This window comes from Vigna umbellata, chromosome 2, assembly GCF_029865625.1.
Source record: "Vigna umbellata cultivar VRB3 chromosome 2, Vumbellata_1.0, whole genome shotgun sequence".
Taxonomy (NCBI): Eukaryota; Viridiplantae; Streptophyta; class Magnoliopsida; order Fabales; family Fabaceae; genus Vigna; species Vigna umbellata.
In genome coordinates this window covers 21,952,534-21,967,500 of record NC_142166.1, presented here as the reverse complement: position 1 = coordinate 21,967,500, position 14,967 = coordinate 21,952,534, and the positions used below count along the sequence as shown (strand labels likewise).

The 14,967-nt window shown below is 34.7% G+C and overlaps 1 long non-coding RNA gene across 2 annotated transcripts; it reads right to left on the bottom strand.

Annotated features, from left to right (window-relative positions):
* Positions 1–3,839: 3,839 nt before the first annotated feature.
* LOC148203619 (uncharacterized) lies at positions 3,840–14,752 on the bottom strand. Of its 2 annotated transcripts, none has more exons than XR_015784209.1 (3): positions 14,313–14,752; positions 12,215–12,350; positions 3,840–5,248 (listed from the first exon to the last, which is right to left on the bottom strand). It is a non-coding gene; the product is annotated as an uncharacterized LOC148203619 (long non-coding RNA). The 2 variants fall into 2 exon arrangements; XR_015784210.1 differs by having other exon boundaries at positions 3,840–4,071.
* Between the last annotated feature and the right edge of the window lie 215 nt (positions 14,753–14,967).

Below are 14,967 nucleotides of genomic sequence, written 5' to 3'. Positions count from 1 at the left end.
ATTTTAGATTAATATTTGTGTAGGAATGTAACAACCAATATAAACCAATCAACCCTCAACTTAAAATGTAGTCTGATGTGTAAAAAAATTTAAAGTTACTAAAATTATATCTATTTATTTTTGGGGCTTAAATATGTTTTAGTTATTGAACTTTGACGCGAAATTAAAAATCGTCTTAGTTCGAAACTTTGATACATTTTGGTTTTCAAAATTTAAAAATGAATTAATGCATTTTGACTTGTTTATATTGATTGACATATTTTCACTTCAACATCGTAAAAAACATTTAATATAATTGGATTAAAAATGTTATATTCATCTACTTTTAAAGTTTAAAAACTAAAATATATTAAAGGTTCAAACAATGACATATTCTAATTTCAAATCGAAGTTATTTAACCCTTTATTTTTAAGGTTTCTATCAAAGATTAGGACAAACACAAATTCAAATTTATATTAAAGTTTAAGAAAAAAACACATTTAATTATATTTTTAATTATACTTTTGTATACTTTTAAATTGAATCAAGCAAACAGTGTACTATTGATATATGTAATTTTATCATGAAAAAAAAAATTAATCACCTAATTGTGCTTTTGTTTGTGTGTAGGGATGAGAATGTGAGTTGATTTGTCCAACTTTGACCTATCTCGCATTAGACCCACAAAATATGGGTAGAGTTAACCCATCCTATCTTGCATAACATTTGACTTGCATATTTACGACCATATGTATAACCTACATATAAATTTTAATAACTTATACTTTTATTTAATAAATTAATAAAAATAATAATTTTGTAAGTTTATTTTTTAGAATAAGTAAAATTCATTATTTTATAATTATAATATTATGTAGAATCTATTGAAATTGTGGCCCTAATATTTACATCGACTATTTGGCACATTCCAGCAATTGGAAGAACGAGAATGGCAACATCGTCGCCGAGCTTTTCGCCACCGCAAAAGATGCCGAAGTCGACCTTGAAATTTACCTTTCAAATTCAACTGTTCTAATGTTATGGTCAATGATATTTTTTTCGTGATACAAGTTATAAACATACAACAGCCGATTACTCAAATTAAGTGCAAGCTTGCTTTTATTGCTGGGCAAATATTTAGTCTTGTGTGTATTAGAGTGTGCCTCACTCCTACTCAGAATTTATTGATTTCTCATTTCTGAAGCTCAAGGGATTTTTTAACTATGAGATGCAGTGGAAGTTTCTAGTGACATGCAATTCATAACAAATGTAGATAGGAATCTGCTAAGCGTGTAGTTTAGCACTGTCATAGGATTTTCTGCTTGTGTTTCCTTATACTGCTATAATTGTGAAAACCATGCTTCTTTGACATCAATATAATTATTAATAGAGTTGCTCATGATGGAAAAGTGAATTTCAGAATCAAATTCATTACCCGTCAAAAAAGTGTTGATGCAAAGAAAGCTCTGAATAGTCTTCTTTACAATTGTGGATCCTCTAAATTTTCATTTGAGGCATGCTTTCCAAGATCTTTGATTATGTTGAGAAACTTTGTTCTTTTGCGTTGTTATTATATTACTAATTCCTTTTTAGTTGTTTACTGTCCCTGGGTTTCCTAATTTTATGGGTGAGGATTTGTGTGGGAAAATTCTGGATTAGAAAGAGAGATGAACTGCAAGTGCATGAACAAGCTGGCTTTTTGGATTAAAACTTTTGCACTCTTTAGATAGGACTTTCTGAAAAATAATGCCCTGTATACAACAAGTGTTGGATTGAAATTACAAAAAGGAAGAGTATGTCTAGCTTTATAGTGTAATCCTTAAAGACAAGTGAGAATATATTAATGAATCTCGTATGCGTGTCCGAGTTAATAGAAAGAGGAGGTAAGGATTGATTTACACTGGTTTAAGTCAAAATCACTTTTACATGATTTTATAACAAACTTCATTGTTGGTTTGGAAGCTTTCATTGATATGCATCAAAACCAATGTGGTTGTTGAAAATCTTACATGAAATATAACCAAATTATGGTATATAAATCAATACAAATTCACTTTACACTTTAGTTTTTTAATGTTGGGCCTCAATACATTTTCTTTTAGTGATGTATACCTTTGAAATATATGAATTTTGTTATTATATTCTTAGAGGGCAATTCATTTTTATAGAGAATTTGAAACGTTTAATGTTCAAACAATATGTTTTTTGGATAGGGAATTATAAAAGAAATTCAAATTCTATGAATTTATGAGTAATTTAATTACTTAAAATTAAATAATTTCAAATTCCATCAACAAAATAAGAATTTGAATTTCTTCATGTTTCTCTTTCAAATCTATATTTCTTCTCATTGTAGTCTTTCTTCACCTCGGCCTTGGTTGGGTCATCGTCAGGTCAGTTTTGGTTAGAACACCATCAATTGGCTCTAGGTCAGGGTATCAGTGACTCACTATCATTTTCTAATTTGATATTGGTAGGAGTTTTCTTGAAGTTGAAATCTATCCTGACCTTTTTGTCGCCATTTCTAAGTTTATTTTAGGTTTAATAGCCAATTTAGTCCCCACTTTGGTTGAAAAATCTCAATTTAGTCCCTCGTTATAAAAGTGTTTTACATTAGTCCTAACTTTTAAAATAGTGGGTCAGATTGGTCCCTTTCGTTAAATATAAGTTAACGAAATTAATGGATGATGATGTGACACAGCTTAAAGCTGATGTGTTAGATTGGTCCCTCGTTAGCTTTAAGTTGTGTCACATCATCATCCATTAATTTTGTTAACTTATATTTAACAGAAAGGACCAATCTGACCCACTATTTTAAAAGTTAGGACTAATTCAAAACACTTTTATAACGAGGGACTAAATTGAGATTTTTCAACCAAAGTAAGGACTAAATTGGCTATTAAACCTTTATTTTATATATGTTAGTGTTATTTCTAAACTGACTTTAGTTAGATAGTTATAGTTTTCTTTGTTAACATTAGTAGTTTTTCATTTTTACTGCTATTAAACATATTTAGTTACGTCAATCAAAATTATTTTTAGTTTATGTTAGTTAAGGTTGTCTTTCAACTAACGTTGTCTAGAATGCTAGTTAGAATGATTTCTTGATCAAAGTTAATAATGGTTTTCTCAACAAACCATGGGAGAATTGTTTTTCGAAATAATATGCACACACACACTATCACTAATATCACTAAGCCAATTTATTTTCGCTGATATACTACTTATTTAAGGTCTTCTTTTTCACCTATTTCGGATTTACACATTTTAATTCAGCTACTTAATTATTTTACACCACCAACACTTCCACACAAGCTTTTTCTCCTACCACACAATTTCTAATACCAAGGTACTAAAATAAAAATTATTTGAAAGATACTCTAATAATCATATACCAACATACGAATTTCCCCGATCTTACATTCCCCCAAATTCAAAACTTTAAGTTACCTACACTGATATTCCTTCATGATATAACTCTGACAGTCCAGACTTCAAGCATATTTAACACACAATTACCCAACCTACTAACTCAGATATCAACATCCACGTACAACATCGTAACAATCAATTAATGATAAAACATCTATGCAACCACCCACGCCCAAACCATTATTAGAATATCAAACATATATTATCAACAAATTGCATGCATAGATCATCAAACACCCATATAACGTGTAACCCCACAGCCCAAACCAAACATCATTTGGTTGCCAGCACACATTATATATGGTCAGAAATTATGTGATAACAACTAACAATATCACTTCCAGTTTATATAGTGATATTTCTATAGACAGATTACTTTAGTGAACAAGTCAAAATTGTGACATCCCAATTATATATAGAAAGCATATATAATAAAGACGTCATCATTGCATAATATAGGAAAGCAGTCAAGAGTAATTAAGGATTACAGTCATCCTTAGAATATGATGGAATTGAAAACTAGAGTATTAGAGTTTCTCCCTAGAAATTACAGAGAATTTAAAACTTTAAATGCACAAAAGTTCTTCAAAGCTAGCAAATCTAAGCTGCAGCACTGCCGTCTCCATCAACAGCTGTTTCCAAAGTATCCTCCTCGCCATCTGCTCCCACCCAAGTGGGTGATCATCGCAAAAGAATCATACACAAACAACACAAACAAGCAAGGGTGAGCTAGACATAAAAAACATGTTATTCAACCTCACACGACATGCAAAAATCATTCAAACATGGTAAAATGACATCGCAAGACTTGTTACTTTATAAATCGACTCGTCCGGACTAGAATGATTGCCGAGCTATGGCGGGTTATGCACTTGTGGTGGCCTCTACTGCTTTGCAAAGCCATTGCCAATGGGTTTCACCCTACCACACTCACGAGGTTAGTCCGTTATCACTCCCCTTGGGCCATACTGGAAGCTACTCCTCACCACATGAATCAATCCTCTCTACTTGAGAATGAAAGACAATTTGAGCGTCAGGAAAACCCCCAAGACTGAGCTACCATGCGAATCATTCTACACACCACCATGTATCCTCTCCTTGAGGATCATGGAATTACGTCCATGAACCATACTGTCACTTTGAAACTTAACCCAAAACATGAATAACCAGATACCATCATACAACAATCGCATCTTAGATACTCATCCCACAATACTACAATAAACACTCATCCCGATAATATGTTGGTGAGCGGTCACGGGAGGTTATGCACTTGTGATGACTTCTACTCCTTCTTATAAATACACTTCCAAAATACTCCATACCATCCACAAGGTTAGTCCTCAACACTATGTTCAAAACCGACACATAGACCAGGACCTCTTGTCCCTCTCACCACATAATTCATCCTTCTCAACTTGAGACTAGATGACTATTAGAGTATCAAGATAACCTCCAACTACAGGACCCTTAACATCAACATATACTCAAATATCATAACATTACTAAATCTCTCCACGAGACTCATACCATACTCATATTCTTCAACTCACATTATACCCTTACAAATTTTTCCCATAATAATCATATCATGTTCAGACGCATAAATTCAAATCCAATATAATAAAATACAATCATACAAAATGAATATATCACAAAATAAATTAACAATACTAAAATATCACCATAAATGGTCACCGGAGAAGAATTAAATGTTTGATGAATCAAACTCACCATAAACGTCAGTACATATGACTAGTCACAACTTACTGGATTGGACCAAGGCTGCTCTATGATCAGGGATGTACCAACTCTGGTTTTTAAGATTCCTCTATCCTACCATCACAATTATAATTCATAATTCCGTATCTATCACAATAACATGAATTCATTCCAACGAGATATATTGCACAATAGTTTAACCGTATAATCTGTTCAACAAGATTTAAGTTAAAAACTTGTCGAGTAGACTTCCAGAAAAGAGAGGTGCGTCACAATGGACAATTCAAGTAACAAATCATTCCTTAGTCAAAGTGTTCCTCAACTAGTTTTAACAAATTTCTTATTTACAGATTCAAAATAACAGCATATAATATTAACACAGAAATTCAATATAAATAAATATACAGTAAGCATTAACAGTATTCACACAGAATTTCAAGAAATGAATAGTAATAAAACAATACTAAATCATAATATAAAACCTTAGAAAGGTTAGTTCGCCTTACCTCTTCTCCAGAATTATTTTCCTACTAGAAGTTCTTCTTCGAAAATTCTTCAAAATCTCTACTATTCTTACAACTAAAATTTCTTCCTAACTCTTTCTTCTCTAAATTTCAAGATTTCTTGATTCTTCCTCTCTTTGTTCAGAATACCCTTCCCTCCCATGACTATTTATAGGTAAAAAAATTTACTATTTAATAATTTTTTAATATTATTTATTATTTTAATATTATTTTAAAATAATATTTTAATCATCCATTTGATCAAATCTGATCCTAACTCCTTCCATGCTAAGTAGGAATTTTTATCCTTTCAAGTTTTTTTTTACTATTCACTTTTTACTATCCAATTTTCTTAAAAAAAATCCTAAATAAGTTATCAAAAATTTGAACCTCTCCTTCTAGAATTACTATAATTTTCTATCCAAAATTTAAATTTTTTTCTACCATAATTTTGTATTTAATTATATTTTCTATCCATTAAAATTATTATTACTAATAAAATTTACTATTATAAATATTTTTCATGAGTCTTACATTCTCCCCAACACAAAAATTTTCGTCCTTGAAAATTGCGCTTACCAGAACAAGGGGGGTAAGTTTCTCTCATCTCGTTCTCTAACTCCCAGGTAGAGACACCCGTTCTATCGTCCCAAATGACCTTGACGAGTCTCACTCTCTTCCCTTGAGGCTGTTTGGTTTGCCTTTCTTCCACTCTAATTGGTTGTACCTCTACAGACAAGTCTTCTCTAACTTGGACATCTTCGGCTTCTAGAACATGAGACATTGCTATCTCATAGGCAACTGGTCCTATACGCCTCAGGATTTGATAAGGACCAAGGTACCTAGGAGATAATTTCCTAGCACGAATGGCTCTTCCTACTCCAGTAGTCGGAGTCACTCGGAGGAACACATGATCCCCAACTGCAAACTCTAATGGTTTCCGCCTCCGATCAGCATATGATTTTTGTCGGCTCTGAGACGCCTTCATTCTTTCTTGAATCAACTTCACTTTATCCATAGTTTGTTGTACAAGTTATGGCCCGTCAATATAAACTCACCCGCCTGAAACCAACACAAAGGGTTTCGGCAACGTCTTCCATACAAAGCCTCAAATGGTGTCATGCCGATACTAGTCTGGTAGCTATTGTTATAGGTGAATTCCACCAAGGGTAATACCTCATCCCAAACCCCTAGGTGATCCAAGATACAAGTTCTCAACAAATCTTCAAGTGACTGAATCGTCCTTTCAGACTGTCCATCCGTCTCGGATGATAAGCCGAGCTCATCTGTAGTCTGCTTCCATGCGATCTGGTGGTGTCTACACCAGCAGCTGGGTTAGTCAGGACATCTAATGTGTGTTATGGATGTCCTATTGAGGTAGAGGGACGCAGGTTCAGAGTGAACCTTATTTGCTTGCCTCTGCAGGGGCTAGAGGTGATCTTAGGCATGGATTGGTTAAACACCAATCAAATTCTCTTAGATTGTGGTAGGAAGAAACTGATATTCCCCGATGAAGACGAGAACATGCCCCTGTCACTAGGGGTGTTGAGACAAGACCTTTTAGAGGGCGCTTGTTGTTTCCTGATCATTTCTTACATGGACGGAGTTCATGACCCAAACCCTTTAGCTCCTGAAAACCAGAGTGTGGATCTTCTGGTTGTGGAGGATCTTATGGACGTATTCCCTGAGGAAGTTCCTGGTCTACCTCCTCCGAGAGAGGTGGAGTTCTCTATAGACTTGGTCTCAAGATCAGGACCAATTTCTATAGCCCCATACCGGATGACACCAGCAGAGTTAGCGGAATTGAAGAAGTAGATTGAGGAGCTGCTAGAGAAGCAATTCATTAGGCCCAGTGTTTCATCTTGGGGTGCACCAGTCTTGTTGGTGAAGAAGAAGGATGACAGCTCTAGATTGTGTGTTGATTATAGGCAACTGAACAAACTCACTATCAAGAACAAGTATCCGTTGCCTAGGATAGATGATCTGTTGGATCAATTGCATGGGGCCACTGTGTTTTCTAAGATTGACTTGAGGTCAGGCTACCATCAAATCTTAGTGAAGGCTGATGACGTACAGAAGACAACCTTCAGATCCAGATATGGCCATTACGAGTACGTGGTCATGCCTTTTGGGGTGACTAACGCTCCCACCATCTTAATGGATTACATGAACAGGATCTTCAGACCGTTCTTAGATAAATTCGTGGTTGTTTTCATAGATGACATCCTGATTTATTCTAAAACTCGAGAAGAGCATGAAGATCACCTTAGAACAGTTCTTGAAATCTTGAGAGAAAGGAAGCTTTATGCGAAACTGTCTAAGTGTGAGTTATGGATGGATGAAGTGCCTTTCCTGGGCATGTTATCTCGGCTGGTGGAATTATTGTTGATCCAGCCAAGGTACGAGTAGTAATGGAGTGGGAAAGGCCTAAGACCGTTACAGAGGTTAGGAGTTTTGTGGGCTTAGCGGGTTATTATCGCCGCTTCATTAAGAACTTTGCTCGGATAATAGCGCCGCTGACCCAATTGACCAGGAAGGATCAGCCTTTTGTTTGGACTGATTGATGTGAGACTAACTTCCAAGAGTTAAAGTAGAAGTTGACTAGTGCACCGGTGTTGATTATTCCTGACACAAGGAAAACCTTTGAGGTTTACTGTGATGCTTCCTACCATGGATTGGGGTGTGTATTGATGTAAGAGAAGAGAGTGATCGCTTATGCCTCAAGACAGCTCAAGGTGCATGAGAAGAATTATTCCACTCATGACTTGGAGTTGGCCGTAGTTGTTTTTGCATTGAAGATTGGAGGCATTACTTGTATGGAGCTCAATTTTAGGTGTTCAGCGACCATAAGAGTTTGAAGTATCTATTTGATCAGAAGGAGTTAAACATGAGGCAAAGGAGATTGATGGAGTTCCTCAAAGACTATGAATTTGAACTCTTGTACCACCCTGGGAAAGCAAATATAGTAGCAGACGCTTTGAGTTGGAAGTCAGTGCATGTTTCGTGCTTGATGATTAGAGAGTTGGAGTTGATGGAGAGCTTCAGAGACTTGAGATTACAGGTAGAGTTAGAGCCTGACAGCATCAGATGCAGTAAACTGGTGGTGGCTAGTAGCTTATTGGAGCGTGTTAAAGAAGGGCAGTTACTAGACCCCGAGCTTCAGAAGACAGTAGCACTGATTGGTACCGAGCAAGGAAAGTACTTCAATACAGGGACGGATGGACTCTTACGGTTCAACGGTAGGACGTGTGTCCCTAATGATGGAGAGCTAAAAAGATCGATACTAGAAGAGGGACACCGTAGTCGTTTCAGTATACATCCAGGTATGACAAAAATATACCAAGATCTCAAGAAATCGTTCTGGTGGTCAGGAATGAAGAAGGATGTAGCTCAGTTTGTGGCTTCTTGCTTGACTTGTCAGAAGGCAAAAGTGGAACATCAGAGGCCTGAAGGTTTGTTGCAACCATTGGAAATTCCAGAGTGGAAATGGGATAGCATCGCTATGGACTTTGTTACCCATTTGCCACGCATTGTTCGAAGACATGATGCAATATGGGTAATAGTGGACCGATTGACCAAGAGTGCCCACTTCTTGGCAATCGATTTGAGAATGTCTATGGCGAAGTTGGCGCAACTGTATGTTAAGGAGATAGTGAGGTTACATCGGGTGCCTTCGAGTATTGTATCAGATAGAGACCCGAGGTTCACATCCAGGTTTTGGCAAACCCTTCAGAGTGAGATGGGAAGCAGACTATAGATGAGCTCGGCTTATCATCCGAGACGATTCAGTCACTTGAAGATTTGTTGAGAACTTGTATCTTGGATCACCTAGGGGTTTGGGATGAGGTATTACCCTTGGTGGAATTCACCTATAACAATAGCTACCAGGCTAGTAGCGGCATGGCACCATTTGAGGCTTTGTATGGAAGACGTTGTCGAACCCCTCTGTGTTGGTTTCAGGAGGGTGAGTTTATATTGATGGGCCAAAACTTGTACAACAAATTACGGATAAAGTGAAGTTGATTCAAGAAAGAATGAAGGCGTCTCAAAGCCGACAAAAATCATATGTTGATCGGAGGCGGAAACCATTAGAGTTTGCAGTTGGGGATCATGTGTTCCTCCGGGTAACTCCGACTACTGGAGTAGGAAGAGTCATTCGTGCTAGGAAATTATCTCCTAGGTACCTTGGTCCTTATCAGATCCTGAGGCGTATAGGACCAATTGCCTATGAGATACCAATGCCCCCACAACTTGCTAATCTTCACCTAGCTTTTCACGTCTCCCAGCTTAGGAGATACGTGTCAGACCTGTCTCATGTTCTAGAAGCCGAAGATGTCCAAGTTAGAGATGATTTGTCTGTAAAGGTACAACCAATTAGAGTGGAAGAAAGGCAAACCAAACAGCCTCAAGGGAAGAGTGTGAGACTCCTCATGGTCATCTGGGAGGACAGAACAGGTGACTCTACCTGGGAGTTAGAGAACGAGATGAGAGAAACTTACCCTCCTTATTCTGGTAAGCGCAATTTTCGAGGATGAAAATTTTTGTGTTGGGAAGAATGTAAGACTCATGAAAAATATTTATAATAGTAAATTTTAGCATTTTATTAGTAATAATAATTTTAATGGATAGAAAATATAATTAAATAGAAATTTATGGTAGAAAAAAATTTAAATTTTGGATATAAAATTATTGTAATTTTAGAAGGAGAGGTTCAAATTTTTGATAACTTATTTAGGATTTTTTTTAAGAAAATTGAATAGTAAAAAGTGAATAGTAAAAAAAACTTGAAAGAATAAGAATTCCTACGTAGCATGGAAGGACTTAGGATCAGATTTGATCAAGTGGATGATTAAAATATTATTTTAAAATAATATTAAAATAATAAATAATATTAAAAAATTAGTAAATAGTAAATTTTTTTACCTATAAATAACCATGGGAGGGAAGGGTATTCTACACAAAGAGAGGAAGAATCAAGAGAGAAATCTTGAAATTTAGAGAAGAAAGAATTGGGAAGAAATTTTAGTGGTAAGAAGAGTAGAGAGTCTGAAATATTTTCGGGAAAGAGCTACTAGTAGGAAAATAATTCTGGAGAAGAGGTAAGGCGAACTAACCTTTCTAAGGTTTTATATTATGATTAAGTATTGTTTTATTACTATTCATATCTTGAAATTCTGTAAATACTGTTAATGCTTATTGTATATTTATTTGTATTGAATTTCTGTGTTAATATTATATGCTGTTATTTTGAATCTGTAAATAAGAAATTTGTTAAAACTAGTTGAGGAACACTTTGGCTAAGGAAAGATTTGGTACTTAAGTTATTCATTGTGGCACACCTTTCTTTTCTAGAAGACTACTCGACAAATTTTTAACTTATATTAAAAATTTGTCAAGTAGTCTTTCAGGAAAGAGAGGTGCGTCACAATGGACAACTTAAGTACCAAATCTTTCTTTAGCCAAAGTGTTTCTCAACTAGTTTTAACAAATTTCTTATTTACAGATTCAAAATAACAACATATAATATTAACACAGAAATTCAATATAAATAAATATACAGTAAGCATTAAAAGTATTCACACAGAATTTCAAGAAATGAATAGTAATAAAACAATACTAAATCATAATATAAAAGCTTAGAAAGGTTAGTTCGCCTTACCTCTTCTCAAGAATTATTTTCCTACTAGTAGCTCTTTCCCGAAAATATTTCAGACTCTCTACTCTTCTTACCACTAAAATTTCTTCCCAACTCTTTCTTCTCTAAATTTCAAGATTTCTCTCTTGATTCTTCTTCTCTATGTGCAGAATACACTTCCCTCTCATGACTATTTATGGTTAAAAAATTTACTATTTAATATTTTTTTAATATTATTTATTATTTTAATATTATTTTAAAATAATATTTTAATCATCCATTTGATCAAATCTGATCCTAACTCCTTCCATTGGTACGTAAGAATTCTTATCCTTTCAAGTTTTTTTTTTACTATTCAATTTTTACTATTTACTTTTTACTATTCAATTTTTTTCAAAAAAATCCTAAATAAGAATTCTTATCCTTTCAAATTTTTTTTTTTACTATTCACTTTTTATTATTCACTTTTTACTATTTACTATTTAATTTTCTTTAAAAAGATTCTAAATAAGTTATCAAAAATTTAAACCTCTCCTTCTAGAATTACTATAATTTTATATCCAAAATTTAAATTTTTTTCTGCCATAATTTTCTATTTAATTATATTTTCTATCAATTTAAATTATTATTACTAATAAAATGTTAAAATTTAGTATTATAAATATTTTTCATGAGTCTTACATACTTGTAAGACTCCGACAACTTACAGAGAATATTGACTACCCCACACATCACCACAAGGCTTTCCAATGTGTTTTGTCCTTACTCGCACACTTTCTGGGAAAACTTCCCAGAAGGTCACCCATCTCTAAATTACTCCAGGCTAAGCACGCTTAACCATGAAGATCTTATGGGTTAGGCTACCAAAAAGCAAATGCATTTGGTGATATAAGTAGCCAAATCAATCTCTTTAAGCTATCATTCATCTGCATAGTCCCATACCTACACAGTCTCTAGATCCCTCTCATTCCGGTGTATGTTCGATTCATCCATGTGTCCCTTCCACTGGAAGCCTGCCAGGAGCCGCTCCTTGTCTGTGCCCCTTGCACATCGTGCCTCTTGCACCGGCAATCACTCTCTGCCGTCGTCAGTGCCCGGATGTCACAAAAAACAGCTTCTAAATCATTCATATGGCATCCCCAATTTTCAGGTATTGATAATTCAACAGCAAATCAAACTCAACAGCACACCAATTTTCACGTGAAAATACAGTCAAGGACTATGTACTGATTTTTGAGGAAGTTATCAATCATTTAACCAATAAACATCTAAGTAAAAGAGATAAAAGGCACCATCAACTTAAGCACGAAACCACCATTTCAAAGTTTAGAACTAATATTTCCTAACAAGAACAAAACAACTCTGCATCAGGAGTTTATTTAATTTTTCAGACATCACGTTGCATACCTAAAACTAAAAACAGCCACTTACACTTCAACTTCCAAACACAAATTATCTTTTCAATACTTGTTTCAGAACTTAACACCATTTAATACATGAAATTGCAAAGTTTGGATTCGTTAAATGTAACCACACAAGCACTAATAACCTATCCTCAAAACAGCAGATGCACATTTTCTTCTCAACCAGAAACAACCAGCCTTTCCAGCCTATCTCAATACCACAACCAACTAATTGGACAGAAAGATTAATTCCTTAAACTAAAGTCAAAATTTCATACCTGGATTTACTTCCAGTACACTAACAGCACAAGAATTATATATTTAAATCCAATAAAACAGTGTTCACAGAAAAAAAAAATTGTCCAACCAACATTCACATCCATAAGAAAATTCACGTGCATCCACAGAATCTTTGTAATTTTGTTTACATCCAACACTAAGGTTTAGCACCCCTTACGCTCCGCAAAACTACTAACCCAATGAAATTGTGTAAAACTAATTACCATAAGAATCATGCAGCAAAGAGATTACACAGGCGTCTCATTACAGATCATACATACAATATGCTTTCCAAACAATTTAACCTAGTAAGCATTAGATTCTATACAAATAAATTATTTTAGACAGTTACTTTAGTTATCCATCAACCAAGTTCATCAACAATTATTACAGTTTGTGTCACACTATCATACCTACTCTTCTTATACAGTGCTATCATGTGTAAAACAGTTTTACTAATTTCAACAATCACCTAGCATACCAGAAGCTAATCACGTTTCCTTCTCATATCTATCATTTATTGCTACAGTCTTAAAAGCAAGTAGGATTATATTATTTGCATATTGCAATCATCTTTGATATCAAAAAACCGAATATAGATACTCATGTAGTTTTGATAACAACCAGACAGATTAATGCAACTTTGTAAACATTAATTAAATCCTGCATCACACCGTTTCATACCCTAACATGTCCACAAAATTCAGTGAAGTACATTGAGCAAGTTAATAAAATAATCTTCCATTGGTTCAGGCAGACAGCAGTACGACACTCACAGATTTTCCTAGTTTCATTTCAATTTAATAAGCCACCAATTCATGAGAATGCATAACTAAGAACATTTTGCAGAACAACTTTCACTCATAGACACTTTACAACATATGACTTTACAACCCAAACGAAAATAACAACACCGATACACATATTTTCATCAGAATAATTACATTCATACAATCCAATTTTACCCTTTAAACATCCCCAAACATACACCTATTATTACAACTCATAATTTTGTCCAATATGAACATCCAACTCTTAATTTACATCTAGAAAGTAAAACACATGATCTATCTATTTCCACCCACCAACTATCATATTCACTTTTCTACTTAACAGAGATATTACCCATTTAAGATTAACACTAAACACAAAATTACGAATCAATAGAAATCATACATTATCACATTTCGAACACCCAATTCAAACCAAGATAGCTCCTGATATCATAACAGCATATATGTATAATTTTTAGTACAACCCACATAAACGAAACTGGACCCAAAGAATCAAACCACGAACACCAATTTTTTTTAGACATTTACAGCTTATGAAAACAAGAAAAGACAAGCTCCCCAAACCTGGAAACTTTGTTCGTCCTCTCCGCAGAACACTTCCACCAACTCCGTAAGCCCCACACGTCTCCCACTCACTCAAACCCTCACTCGTAATTACTAAAATCACTTGCTTGTCCTATTTATAAGCTCTCTCTAGCACACCCCAAAAGAACTCGAACCCTGGAATTTAATTCTCCTTCTCCAAAACTCCTCTCGAAACCCCACCTATCCTCCTCTTAATTTCTCCTTTCCGTTACTTCCCCTGCGCATTGGATTCCGTGCGCCGTTCAGGCCCTTGTTTCCCCCAAACCCTAGGGTTTTCCATCTAAGAAGAAGAAAGAGAGGGAGGAAACGAGAAAAGAGAAAAAAATGAAAGAAAGAGAAAGTTATTCCCTCCACCGCCCCACTGCTCTGTGCACCTTCCGATTCCTCTTTTACCCTTCTTAAATGGATGTCAAATGAACACATTGAAGAACAAATGAAGATGGATATCTCTTTTAAGAAAATCTTTATTTAAAAGAATCAGAAACTAGTTTTTTCGACATTTATTTTTTATGAAGTCTTTATCCTTTTCTGGATCATTCCTGTTAACTCTTTCTTTATTTTTTTCCAACCCAATCCTATGAAGCATTACACACTAAAAATTTCACTTGTATCCAAGAAAATAGGGAATAGTATA